The sequence below is a fragment of the Streptopelia decaocto genome (genome assembly GCF_964273445.1).
Source record: "Streptopelia decaocto genome assembly, chromosome: 6".
In the NCBI taxonomy this organism is placed as follows: domain Eukaryota; kingdom Metazoa; phylum Chordata; class Aves; order Columbiformes; family Columbidae; genus Streptopelia; species Streptopelia decaocto.
This window is the reverse complement of record NC_138660.1, coordinates 6,477,354-6,490,805: the sequence shown is the minus strand read 5'-3', so window position 1 is coordinate 6,490,805 and position 13,452 is coordinate 6,477,354. Positions and strand designations below refer to the sequence as shown.

Here is a 13,452-nt window from a genome sequence, read left to right as displayed (position 1 = left end):
GTTGCAGACCACAGGGTCCTACAACATTACAAAAGCATTTATCTGAGTGCAAGAAGCAGGACACCAATGCTTTCATCAAATAAGCCAAGCCAGAGCTGAAGCTGGGTCTTCATGACAGCCAGCAGTTAAGATGCTCAAGAAAACTTGGCAGGTAAATAAGATACTGAAAATTCCCCAAGGAATAGTCTTCCAGCGGTGTGAAATCGCAGACTCTTCTGCATGTGAGAAGTGCAACTAATGGAGAGCCAGTCAACAGCATGTGATGGAGCTAGTGCTGGATACATTGGTATGTCCACACATGACAATGCATCTCCAAGGGAGAAGGCAGTTCTGAGGACTAACCTTTCCTTCCCACCTGTTGGGAACAACATCCCACCTGGAAAGCGAGTTCCAGCATCTTCACAAAACAAGAGGATTTCCTTCACATTTCCATGAGTCACAGAATCACAGAATGTCAGGGATTGGAAGGGACCTCAAAAGCTCATCCAGTCCAATCCCCCCACCAGAGCAGGAACACCCAGATGAGGTTACACAGGAAGGTGTCCAGGCAGGTTTGAATGACTCCAGAGTAGGAGACTCCACAACCCCCCTGGGCAGCCTGGTCCAGGTTCTGTTACCCTCACTGAGAAGTTTCGAGTGGTGAGCATACAGCTCCTCAGGGGTGTATCAGCAGAGCGAGGGACCTGGTCAAGATTTATAGGGAGTACTTAAGCTGTTCAAGCACAGAACAGCTTGAAAATTTAGAACAGCACCTTGGTAACTATTTCAAAGACGGACACCTGCTTTGGCACGGGCTGTGCCGGCTTAGCCACACAGAAAAGAAACAGTCTTGGGTGAAGGGTGGAACTACATTAAAAGAAAGTTTAGGATAGTGACAGATGTTCAGACTGAGTATTTCTTTCCTCTCCCTCTCTTTCAGCATAGCCATCTCTAGTAATCTTAGGTAAGACAATTAGAAAAACTGATGCCAAACAGTCCTATCTGACCTTTCTCAGGGCCAAAGCACCAAATTCTTACCCAGCAAGGCCTTGACAGACAGATCCGAAAGTGCTGCAGACTGCAGCAAGGAAAGCCCCTTCAGGGCTCAAGCTGCTGTTTTACAACAAGAGACATTTTTAGCCTACAATTTTATCTCTTCCATCTTTCCCCATTGCTTGAAATTAAAATAAACATGGACCAGGGCCTAGGGTTTTATTTTATCTGTCACATATTGCTATCATTAAACACACTTGAAACGAGTGGGTTTAGTTCAAATAAAACTGTATCTTCCCTCTCCCTTTCTCAACAAATATAAAATAGGAAACTGCACTCCAAAACATTCAGAAGCAATACATGTTACATCATGAGTCGATGATCCATCTGGCAGGCTGACACGGTAATAAGTTTGCTTAATTGTCAGGTCAGGCTTATTACAGACCCAGTCTGTCAGCCTTTTTATTACAGCTTTGTACTGGGGAATTTCAGCCTCCTTGTACTCTGTATGTATAGATGTGCTATGGGAGGTGAATGCCTCCACATCGTAGGAGCACACATGCATGGGCACATATACGAAGTGTCACTCAGAACAAGGGGATTAAATTAAGCAAGGAAAAGCTGATGCCAAATACCTCTTAGCAGCTGTATACGTTTCAGTCTGGAATAATCACCCAAAGAAAGCAATGAGATATTTATGTTTAATTTATTTGAAACTGGGCTGGGGAAAGTACTGATTATAGGGGATAATCCAGCACTGGCTCATAAGTGAAAGGGACAGAGATCCTCAGATGTTCCCTCCATTTACACTTTCTAAGCAATCAGCCCATCGTTTTGGTTTTGGCTCCATGCAGTTCCTATCATGAAGGCAGTCTCCTGAGATCGTCCATATGTGCTCCTGAGAAATCACTGAGTACACTCAGCAAATGATCAAATCCGTCAAGTGGTTGTTTTGCCTTTAAAAAGCCCACAAACCAAGCCAAACCAAACCTTTTTCCTCCTTTGCCTTTGTATCTTACCTCATCTCTTTCTCTTCATTAATGAGCTCAATTCTGAAGTTATTTTATTTACAGGAAGACTTTAACGTGTTCTGAAATACAATTTGTAGGAAAGATGCCAAATATAAATTGTATTCTCTAGACCTGCATGCATTTGCAATTTTACATGAGCACGCACACATATGTTCAATATCGAAACAGCAGGTGTTCTCTAAAGTTTTATTGCTATTAGTTAGAAATGACCACATTACTCAACAGTATCAAAGCCAAGTCTTGTCAAAGGCAAGTCTTGCCAAAAAGCTAAAAAGCCTGATTATTTCCAGTGTTATACAGCCCTGCCTTGGGGTGGTGGCTCTTCCAGATAACTCTAAAACGTGACGGTGATCGACATTTACCCTAAAGCAGCACTTAACAATTGCTTTCTCTGTGGTATCTCCACTGCTTTTTGTGCAAAGCAGAGCGCTGACTTGAGCACGGTAGCAGCTCTCTGTCACTGGGGCCTCATAAAACACTGTGACCTTTGTGGCCACCCTGTTCCACAGCCAGGTCCCCTGTCTTGCACTTTGGACACTGGCTGCTGATGCAGACTCCAGTCAAAATGTTTCTAGAAAGGATTAAATAGAGTTCAATACAATATTTGCACTATCTCCCTGCTGAACTGTACAGCACTCAAAAAATCCCAGCTGAACAACAGTGGCTTATCCATCACTTTTAAAGACTGCAAAACAGCCTTAGCTGCACAGATTTCTCATGTAATGCACAGTTGGTCTTTCTGCAAACCAGCACAGTAATCAACACTGACACCTTCTCTTCCCTCCTGATAATCGCACCTTGAAACTGCGTGTGCATCCCAGCTTTTTGCTGGATGGAAACAGAGCTGTGTTTCCCATCTTTCATGAATTCCCCTTGGATCACAAGTTAATGGTTTTGGAAGAGGGAATCAAAATTGCCTGAGCCTCCAGGACGACTGGAGTGATTGCTGGTAATTCTTTATGGCTCTGAAGTTCTTGGAACAGCAACAGGCTCTTGTTGACTTCTTACAAATCACTCCAGAGGGGGTAACATATCCAGTCCCTCATCAAGCCAATGACACTGCTACTCACGAGAAGACAGCAAGGTCTCTGGCCTGGGTTATGCTAACATCCAGATGAGACAATTGCAACAGTCCAATCTGTCTTTACCTGCATAACACCATAAAACTGTGCAACCTGCCCTTGCTCTCGCTGTACTCATGCATGTGTACTCTGGCACTTCTTTCTGAGTGAAGAATTCATTGTAAGGTTTTGAATATTTCACCTGGGAAGAGAGGAATCAGTCTCCGCCTGCAAACATTGGCAGAAATATTTATAACAACTGCATCAAAATATCATTTTTCTGCCCAGGTCCATTTTGTTGTTGTTTATAAATCTGTGGGAGAAGACAGTAATACTCATTGAATCAACACATCACTGATATCCCATAGAAACAGCAGTTAGTTAGAATGCTCACATTTGGCTGTGAAGCAGCATATTAGGTTTATCTTCCTGTATTTTTTTTTTCTCTCCATTTCATCCTCTTTTACCTACTCATAGAAGTTTCCTATTCACTACTGAAACACCATATGGTGATAATATATGCGAACACAGGCACAGTGACACAGTCCACAAGCCTGCTATTGAGCAAAAGTTGACAACATAAGGCTGAGAAAATTGTAAGTGCTTCCAAGCCACAATATGTACGTCATCTAATTGCATTCTACTGTGATGCAAAGAAGTCTGAGTCAAGGAAGGAACTTCCTTACAATGAAACTGTAACAGCCTGGAGTAATTTACAGTTATTTGAAGAGCTATAGCGGGGATCTATCAATTCATAGCTTTCAGATACGGGCTGGGTATGGGCTGGGTTTTTTTTTAGCCTAGGCAGCTTTAATATACAGAAAGAGACAATGCATCTCAGCACCGCAGTCATCTCTCAAAAGGTTCCAGACAGGAAGGCAAAAAGCAATCAATAAGAGAAAATATAGACACAGCCCCTTAAATCGTCCACAGATGCATCTGCCTCTTACTTTAATGGTTAACGGTTTTGAAGCAGGAACATCTTGCAACAATCGTGAGATATGTGCAGGTTATAAACATATTGGGTTTATTTATGCACTGGTAGCAGGGTCTAACGTAGAAACTGCATGGTGAGCCCCCGCTTTTCTGTAGGGCTCCAGACTCTTCCAGGTGGCCCTACCTAAAGTGGGGCTGGGAATAGATTTATCAGCTCTGCTTTTGGACTGTCCAGCAAAGGCTCTAGAGAGGGGTCCTCTCTCCCTGGTGGAACAGACCCTTGTAAAAACAGGCCATGAAAGACAGAACAGACCAGCGCAGGACAACACTACACCAGAATGTCACAGATGTATGTCCAAAAGTCTTGTTTCACAACAAACTTCATGGTATCTCTGTGCCTCAAGCTCTCATGTGCAGAAGAGAGAAGAATCAAACTTCTCCTTCCTCAGGGCATTATGATGATAAATGGATGAAAAGCTGCAAGTGCTTGCACAAACAGTAAGCAACCAACACAAACTTGTGAAGGCCATACACCCTTGCACATCTTGGCCTTCACCTTTCAAAGGTATTTAGAAAGTGCAACCACAGAAGTCGGTTGTCCTCCTCTTTTAAAGAGCACAAGTCAACAGTAACGTCAGCAGGATCTACGCCTGCCCCTCAAAGGTCTACGGATAGATCTGAGCCAATTCTAAGCCATATCAAGGCAATGCTCTCCTTGCTGTGAGTTCAATGCACACATCACAAAGTCATCATTCCCAGTTTGGTGGAAATGGCCTGGGGAAGACGTCCAGCACAGGCCACAGTGGGAGCGAAGTCCCAAGTGATGCATTGCCATGCAGGTGTTTCTCTAAGTTGCTGTGCAGTTCCCTTGGCTCTGAACCATTTCCTTTCCCTAAGAGGGAGGAAAACGCAGCTGGTTCCTAGTGTGTGCAGAAGAGACACAAAAGAACAGACACCATCAAGAGCAGAGGAAAGGAAGCCTAATTTCCTATGGACTTGTGCCTTGTTTCTTGAGCAGACTCTGACCCTTCCTGTTCTCCTCCATTGCCTCTGCTGACCGCCCCCCCTGCTTCCCTTCTCCCCCTAGTATTAGCCTTGGTGTTTATCTGTGTATGTCAGCCAAACAATCTGTGTTTCAGGTCAGAGATCCTGCTTACAGTGCTGTCTGGAAGAGCAAAAGTTCAGGTCGCCTGCAAGACATGCAGCAGGCTTGGAGCTCGCTGCGCTTGTGGACAGACAGCATGACACCGCAGCTCCCCAAGAGACACCGGTCTGGGTTCCTCCTCCCCAGCCACTGACTTTTACATACACATACACCACTCTTAGACGCACTTAAAAACAGCCACTGGATTGAATCCATCAAATGGTAACGTGGGGAGGAACAAACTGCCGGACACCGATGGGTGCTGGATGGGAAGAATCAATCAACTACATTTTCACTTCAAAATGTGACGGCTGTTCCCTTGGAGGGCATTGTGCAGGACAGTGGCTGCCGTGTCGGTGCCACTGGGCTAAGTTCAACTTCATACACTTCCTTCCAGTTGTGTGCAGGTGGGAAGAACAACTTCCCACTTCTAAAGTGCTGGTGAGATCAGAGAGCGATGATATAGGTCCAGGACACCATGACTTTCTAGACCTGGGGGTTTGAATTTTCCACTGTTTGCTTGCAAAACAGCACATTGAGAAGTCTATTGCCTGTAGATCACAGAACTGCAGCTGAGTATCAAGCAACACCCTCCTACAGAAGAAACATAAGGATTTTTATTGTCCCTGCCTGGTTCACAGACTCCTAGACAGAGGTGGATGCATTTCCTCACACCTCAGATCCCTACAAAACCTCTTGACGGGGAAAGTTCCTACGTACTCTCTATACATCCATTTGCAAGTGCTACAAGAGGAAGATAAATCTGTGATAGGGTGGCGAGGTGTCCGTGGTCCAGCCTCTCACACTCCGGTGACCCATGCACCAACCAACTCATCTAATCTCCCTGTGCCTTGGTTCTTGCTCACCTGTGAAACAGCAAGCATATTTCTATATTTCACAGGGCCGCTGTTGTGCTGGTAAATCTAATGCCGTTGAAGCACTCGGATGCATCGGCCCGTGCAAGGATGCAAGCAGAGCCTGCATCCCAACAAATGCAGGTCTCTGCCCCAGAGGCGGCTGCTCTTTGCTGGCTGGACACACGGACAGCTTGTGAAGCGCGCTGGGACCCTTTGAGATGAGTGCCAAACCACGGCGAGTGCCAAAAACCCAGGATGCGGAAATTATGACAAACTTCCCGAGATAATGGTATACAGCAGCTTGGTCCCGTTGCAGGGAAAAAGAAAACAAAACATAACAATAGGTAGAAGTCCTTGAACAGCTTTGGAGAGAAAGACCCCTGCTCCCAACCACTCACAACAAAATAATCACAAATGCAGAATGGAAAAAAAGAACAAATTATGAGGTACTATTTGCTTTTTATCACTGTTCCCAAAGTAAATGTTTATCTTTATCCACACACAAATTGGAGACGCCTGCACAGACTTTAAAGTCCAATATATCCAACACTAGTTGCCATCTAAAGCTGTAGCCAAGCACGTAGGCAGAAAAACCCAAATGGATGCGAAAAAGAGAAAGAGGAAAGGGAAAAGTAAACCTTACTGAGATTTATGTGAACTTGATTATACATCAGAAAAAAGAAACAGCAGGAGTAGTGCTGCTTTATTTTCACTCTGATGATAGCACAAGAGGAAGAAATAATACCCTGCAAAGGTCACTCTTATCCTGTTCATCTGTGACAAGCTGATAATCTGGGATCCCAGAAAACTTTCTTTAAAAATCTTCACGGACATGCTCTTATCAAAAGGATTAAGGTTTAATACATACCAGCAGATGCAAGCGATTCGAGCATCTGCTAATCAGCGCAGTGTCAGTTTGCTGCGTGCGCCGGCTCGAGCTGATGAGCACAGGAACGTTTCCCCTTCTTGTAGAGAAAGGCCAAATCCAAACATATATGAAATTGTCTGTTGGCTACACCTCTCAACTCACACATACGTGGCTGAACATCCCTGCTCTGTGCATGCTCCTCTGCCCGCAGGAGTGTTGGGGACAGCATGACAGATGTGCCCTGCTCACAGCCAGCACATCTGCCTGGTGCTCCTAGAAAGCTTCAACCTTGGGACTATCTCTGTCACTGTGCCTCTGGAAAGCAGAACCACAGGAGGGGAGTTTTCTGGACACAGAGGCTTTGCTTCTCACGTGCTGGGAGGAACTCACTGAAATTGCTCCAGATGGGGTGCTTCGTTTTCTACTTTAAGTCTTCCACCCAAATTTTCCAAACAGCACTGCAGCCAGAAGCGGGAACACAGCTCTCAAAGGTGCCCCCGTCCTTAAAACAGCCCATGCAACTCCTGATGTCCATAACTACAGCACAAGTGTCGCAGTCCACTATGAGGAGCTCTCACCTGCAGCCCTGTCGTGAGCCTGTGTGAACCTTCTGGTCCTGCTACAAGTGTCAGAGCTCACCAGCTCAGCACCAGCCTGGGGACACGTCTGTGAGGCACTGTCATCCCTCTGTGTCCACCCGAGCTGTCCAAGTCAGCAGGGAAATGGTGGCAACCCACAGCTTTCATGAAAAGCATTGTGTAGCACACATAGCTCTGGAGAAGCTGTATAGTCCTACTAAATGGCCATGAACATTTTAGGGTGGACAAGGGACACTTCTCAATTTCAGCAGATGGGCTTATTCCCAATGAGCCTTTCTATCCCACAACCAGACAGATTAAAAAGCCCACAAAAACCAAACTGCAAAGGCCTCGAGTGAACAGAGAGCCCCTTGCCACTGGGAAAGCACTGCCCAGGTACCACCCCATGCTGCTGGACTCAGAAGCCTTTTTGGCACAGCTATGCAGGTGCCAACAAATTAGATGTGCTCTTAGATGTGCTCAGACCAGCAGAAGAAGGCCTGGGCACCTTTATTTACCCCAAATATCATACCTGAAGACAGCAGAAGCTCAGCCATTGATGTCAGCCCAAACCACACTGAAAAAAAAAAAACCCAGCACCATTCTGAACATCTGAAATGGCTGAATCCCACTGAGTCCCATAATTCAGGAACTACAAACTCAGTGTGTCTTATAAACGCTACAGGAGGGGGAATTAATTCTGAATCCAGCAAATTAATCTCAATCTGCTTCTACCTCCAAATTTTCTTTCTTAAAAGAAAGAAAAACATTCCTGACAACAACTGGGCTGCTAACAAATACTCCACAGACTGCACTTGCAAAATCCTTTTGGTTTGTACCACCCTAAGAAGCCAGGCTCGGGCAAATCACAGGAACAAGGAAAGCAGACTCTGAGCCTGGACTAGCAAATTGGCACAAACTATTCTGAATTCAGATTCGGCGATCTGTTTTTCCCAGAGCCTGTATGTCAATCCCACAGCCCCAAACCCAACAACAATCATTGTGCATCGCTCTTTGCCAAGTAGGAGGTTTGTTCATGGTTGGAGATACAGCTCCGTGTAAACAAAGATGAAACACCCAAGCTCTGAGCTGTGCATTCCTGGTGCATTCCTGATGCAGCTATAAGTGCGGCACTAAAATTAGAAATGCACATGGAAGAGCGCTCCTAGGAGTCTTCAGCACTCCTTGTTTTGTGGTTTGCCACCCTACAGCTGAAACTGTTTAATCCTGTCCCATCACTCTGCAGGAAAATATGTCCATTGCCTTTTCACTGCTTTTGTTATTCCCAAAGAGTTGTCAAAAGGAATGATGGAATAACAACCAACACTGTCAAACATTTAAATCCCTTTTAAATTCCAATCATCAGAAGACATTATTTCCCAGTATGTTTGGAACTTAATGAAAATGTATCACTGTTTTTTTAATTGAATTTTCTTTACTTTTTTATTGTTCTGCAGCTCACATGGAGAATGAGCTTCTTTTTCTTCAAAATATTACTCAGGCTGACAGTGTTGGATAGATATTTAGCACTGGGGGCTAGAGGCAGGGACACAGGCATGAATCCTCAGCCACCTCGCCTAACTCTGCCTTCACTTTCCCCATCTGTTAGATGAAAAGTAATTTTTTTCCCTCTTTTTCATTATTTGTACAACCACATCACCTAAAGGCCTTCAACCGAGACCAAGGTTTCATTTTGTTAGATGCCATGCACTTGGATAGGAAAAGGCAAATCACACTGAAGAGGTTGCCAAGCTACAAAGACAGAAGAGATTTTGAGGGGAAGCAGAGTAGAAATGCTGCGTTCAAGGTCCTTTAGCACAGTGGTGGTAGCTGGAAATGAAACAGGTCTCCAGAGTGCCAGCCCAGTCTCCTCTGGATCAAGATGCTCTGAGAGCTGTACACAAATAGATTTGATCTTGACCATCAAAGCATGCTTTTTTGCCGCTTCAATACTCCATAAATTTGGGCCATTCAGTATTTGCTTTTCAAAAAAAGACTAATTACCTTTGGACCAGGGACATCTTACTACCTGGTACACCTCCCACGCAGTCCTATTTTACCAAATAGACAATCTGCTGGAAATCTGGGATAAAACTCAGGAGTTTCAGAAGGTAGGTGTCCAATTCCAGACAAAGTAATCAGCATTCAATACATAATTCACAGCAGGGACAAAAAATTCTGAGCTTTCGTACGCTGCTATTTCCAGTATTTCATTTTCACAGCCTCTGCTGGAAGTCCTCTCTCCAGAGTCACAAAGTTTTCTTGTTTTTTAAAAAAATGCAAACATTTATTTTATGGGCTGAAATTTGGCCTGTTTTGGTTTTGTTTGTATTTTTTGGTTGTTTATTTGGTTTTGGGATTTTTTGTGTGTTTTTGGTTGTTGTTGTTTGTTTTGTGGTTTTGGTTTTTTTTGCTTAAGGCCTTCCTGCACTCATCTCTTAAGCAAGGATGTAAGCAGAACTGGCAAAAATTGGGGAAAACACCCTTTAACAGAGGAGCCAGATGACCATAGCATTCACCAGGCCCCCTAGTTGGGGTTCACTCAATTTAGGAACAACCCTTGCTCCCATCCATGGAAGTTAAGCACCTAAATACCTTGTCTATACAACCTCCTTTTACTAATAAAAGGCATAGTGGGTTCTCCGCTTCTGAACTTTCCAATGGGTTACTGCAATTTAGAAGGTGTGATATGCAAACAGAAAACACGTTGCCGCTACACAAGAGGAGCTCTGTAGTTTACTCATCTCACTAGCATTTCTAAACTTTACCAAACAGGATGAAAATATTAATTAGATTTTTTTTTTCATAATACATCTACACTTATTCAAACAATACCTAAGGCAAGGCCATCTACTAACACGCCATTGCAATCATGGTAATTTTGAGATCATGTTGGTCTCCTCCTCCATTTCGATTCACTGCACAAGAAGATTGGAACTGGCCATGCTGGTGAAGGTCACACAGAAATCTCCCAGGTTCAGGTGATGTTTGGTCCTTTCTAAAACTCCAGCTCCAGCTGAATTCTTGAAATATTGTCTGTCCTACACCACTCCACATGACAGAAGGCATCCTTAGACACTGCCGTGTTGCAGGTAAAGATGATCTAGTCTTGTAATTTTCTGTTCTTTTTGATACGTGCAATTTTGTGGAAAAAAAACAAACAATAAAAAAAACAACAAACGCCATTTTAATCACTTTTGACTGCTTCTGTGACTCAGAGATACTTTCACTTGCAAGTCACGGGATCAGCCTGGGGCGGAGGTGATGGTGATCAAAAGCTGCCTCTCATCCACGTTGCTGATGGCCACTATGAAGTAAACTATCAATGCCTAGAAAACCTCTGCTGCAGGGGACTCTCAACAATGGCCTCAAGACACAGACAAGAACTAACCAGAAACAAAGTCTGAGATAATATTTCACTTTGAGGTTCTGCAAAATGGGGGTTGACTCGCAGTGGTGTAGCAGACTCGCAGAAGGAGCTCATCCCACCAAACCTGCATGGTGGGATCTGCTCTGTAAAGGATCTATGCTGCAAAAACACTTTTCAAATTCATCACTTCAGAGAAGAGGGCAGCACAGCTCAGCAGGACAACAGCATCCTACCACCTCTGCCCAAGGCATGGGAAGGAGCCAGCAGGACCTGGGTGATTCCTCCACCTCCACTTTCCAGCTCAGCTGCCTTGAAATGGGCAGGACCACCGTGTACAAGGAGGTTGCTGCTGATCGCAGGTGTCAAAACTCTCTCCCTGCCCTCTATTTAATGATGGTCATTTTTAGCTCATGGCAATGTCCTTGTCACCTGCCTGGCACACAAAGAACGTGACCAGAGTGATGCTCAGGCAAGCAACACCGGGCTGGTGGAGAGATCCATACTCATCATCCATGTCCTCAACAGCACGTCTGCTGGCCAAGGGAATTTGTCTGGGGTTGACATTGGCCCACCCATTCTGAGAAGTACTATGGACATTCCGGACCTACTGGGGAAGGTACAAATCCCTCCCAGTGCAGTGTGTCTCATTGCAATGCTGAACTTGTACCAAGGACTGAAAGAGCTTCCCTCTGTGTGAATTTATGCCAATGGGTAGGGTATGTTAGATAAACAGCTTGTGATTATCCTGCTATCACTCCTACTCCAGTGAGAGAGGACTATGCTACAGTTTAGTTTATGTTGCTTTAAAACTATCTTGAAGATAAAATAAAAAAGAAGCCTAACAATAAAATTTCTCTTATTCCAGAACAGAGGTATCCCCAAGGGCAAGGTATACCTATAAAATTATTATAATGCTTTAACCGCAAAAGCACAACTGGAAATGTCTTATCTGAAAACAAGTCGTAACTCTATTTTCCTATCTGCAGCCATTATCCTGATAAATTTGGGAAGGTCAGCTAAGGTGTAATCCAATAAACGTGCTGATGTTCTGAGTAAGTACCTCACAATTTGCAGTCTAATCTATTATCCGACTATAAGACCATCAAATGACTCACTAGTTTTAATACTTAGTACAGATCAAACAAAGGAAAATATCAAAGCTTTATATTCTAGTTCCATCTTTTCAATGACTTGTTTGAGTACTCTTTAATTACAACAGATGATACATTCAGCTCTGTCAATTCTTTTTCTAACAGCTATAGTCAGAAGTCGCTGTAGCTGTACTTTCTGTGGGACATCATTACATTAACCAATAAATCCTGAAAAGTCTGATAAACTGAACAAAGAAAGTTGGGATTTGGCCCCAGAGACTAAATTCAGCTTCTTCTGCTCCCCGGATTTCACACAGTAACTGTAACACACCAGGGAGCAGCAGCATCCCATCACTGCTGGTACGGGGGACAAGTCTTCAGAGCCCCCACCTGAGCTGTGGGCAAAAAGCCACAGGAACAAGCGTGTGCACTGACCAGCACATTTCATCTTGAAGGCTGATGAACTTAAGAAGTCAGATCAAGTCCAAAACTTGGGCTATGCCTTTTCCAATACTCCAGAAACTCAAATACACCTGCAGAACTTTGCATTTGACTGCTACAATTTATTCATTTGTTAGTACTATAGGAACAAAATAAAATTGAAAAACCAATCTGTTCACAGAACACCAGGTCCCAAAGCATGTCTCTATGAAGGTGCTGGAGCTGACTACAGTCACTGCCAAGGAAAAAGGTGAGCATGAATCTCTTCCAGTTAATTCTTGCAGTGTTTTGACACTATAAAACGTTTCCCAGTAACAATGTGCATTCGTGTATGTTTGGCCTACGCAAACAAAATGAACACGGGTTATTTGACACAGTACCTGAGCACTATCACTGTTAGAACATGTCTCTTTTATCGCAACAACAAAAACCCCACTGGGAAAGGGACTTAGTTGCATCTGGTTTACATTGTTGCTGGTTTTGACTGACCTAAATCAGACTGTTGTTCAAGGACAGGTCTGTAAGTTCACGCAATAACTCTGTACATGATGCCAGAATGAAAGAAGAGTTTATCAGGAGTTCCCTGCAGAAGAGATGGAAACCACACAGGCCACCATGCCAGAGCCTCTGCATGCAGATGGATGCTTTCAAAAGTGCACACATCTCATTTAACTCTGCTTTTGCTAAGTTCAAATACTTAAACAAAAGCAGATCTAAATGAACTCTGATCGCTACTTTAGTTCTGCTCCAAAGGTACTAGTTCGCAATTACTTAAAAAAATACAACAATGAAAAGAACCAAAAAAAGCAACAAACTAAAGAAATGGCCTATATGGATAATGGGCGTGCACTGCATCAGTCAACTTTCACTTAGGTTCTTTTGACTTTAGCAGTTTCATTTAGGACTGACATTGGTAAGACAAATGCGACTTATACATACAGCTGCATACATATATAAGAAATGAGACCGGTCATGAGATTAGGAAGTGAAGACGCTGCACGACTGGGCACAAGCACATCTGGGATGATTTTAGAGATCTCAAGAACCGCCCTTTTTAAAGTGCCAGTAGGGTGTCACCACTTCCTCTGATAAATAGATGACAT

General features: G+C 43.9%; 1 protein-coding gene across 14 annotated transcripts in view; it reads right to left on the bottom strand.

Annotated features, from left to right (window-relative positions):
* Nucleotides 1–13,452, bottom strand: part of LPP (LIM domain containing preferred translocation partner in lipoma) — a 343,879-nt gene that overhangs the window by 152,879 nt on the left and 177,548 nt on the right. The window lies entirely within an intron of this gene.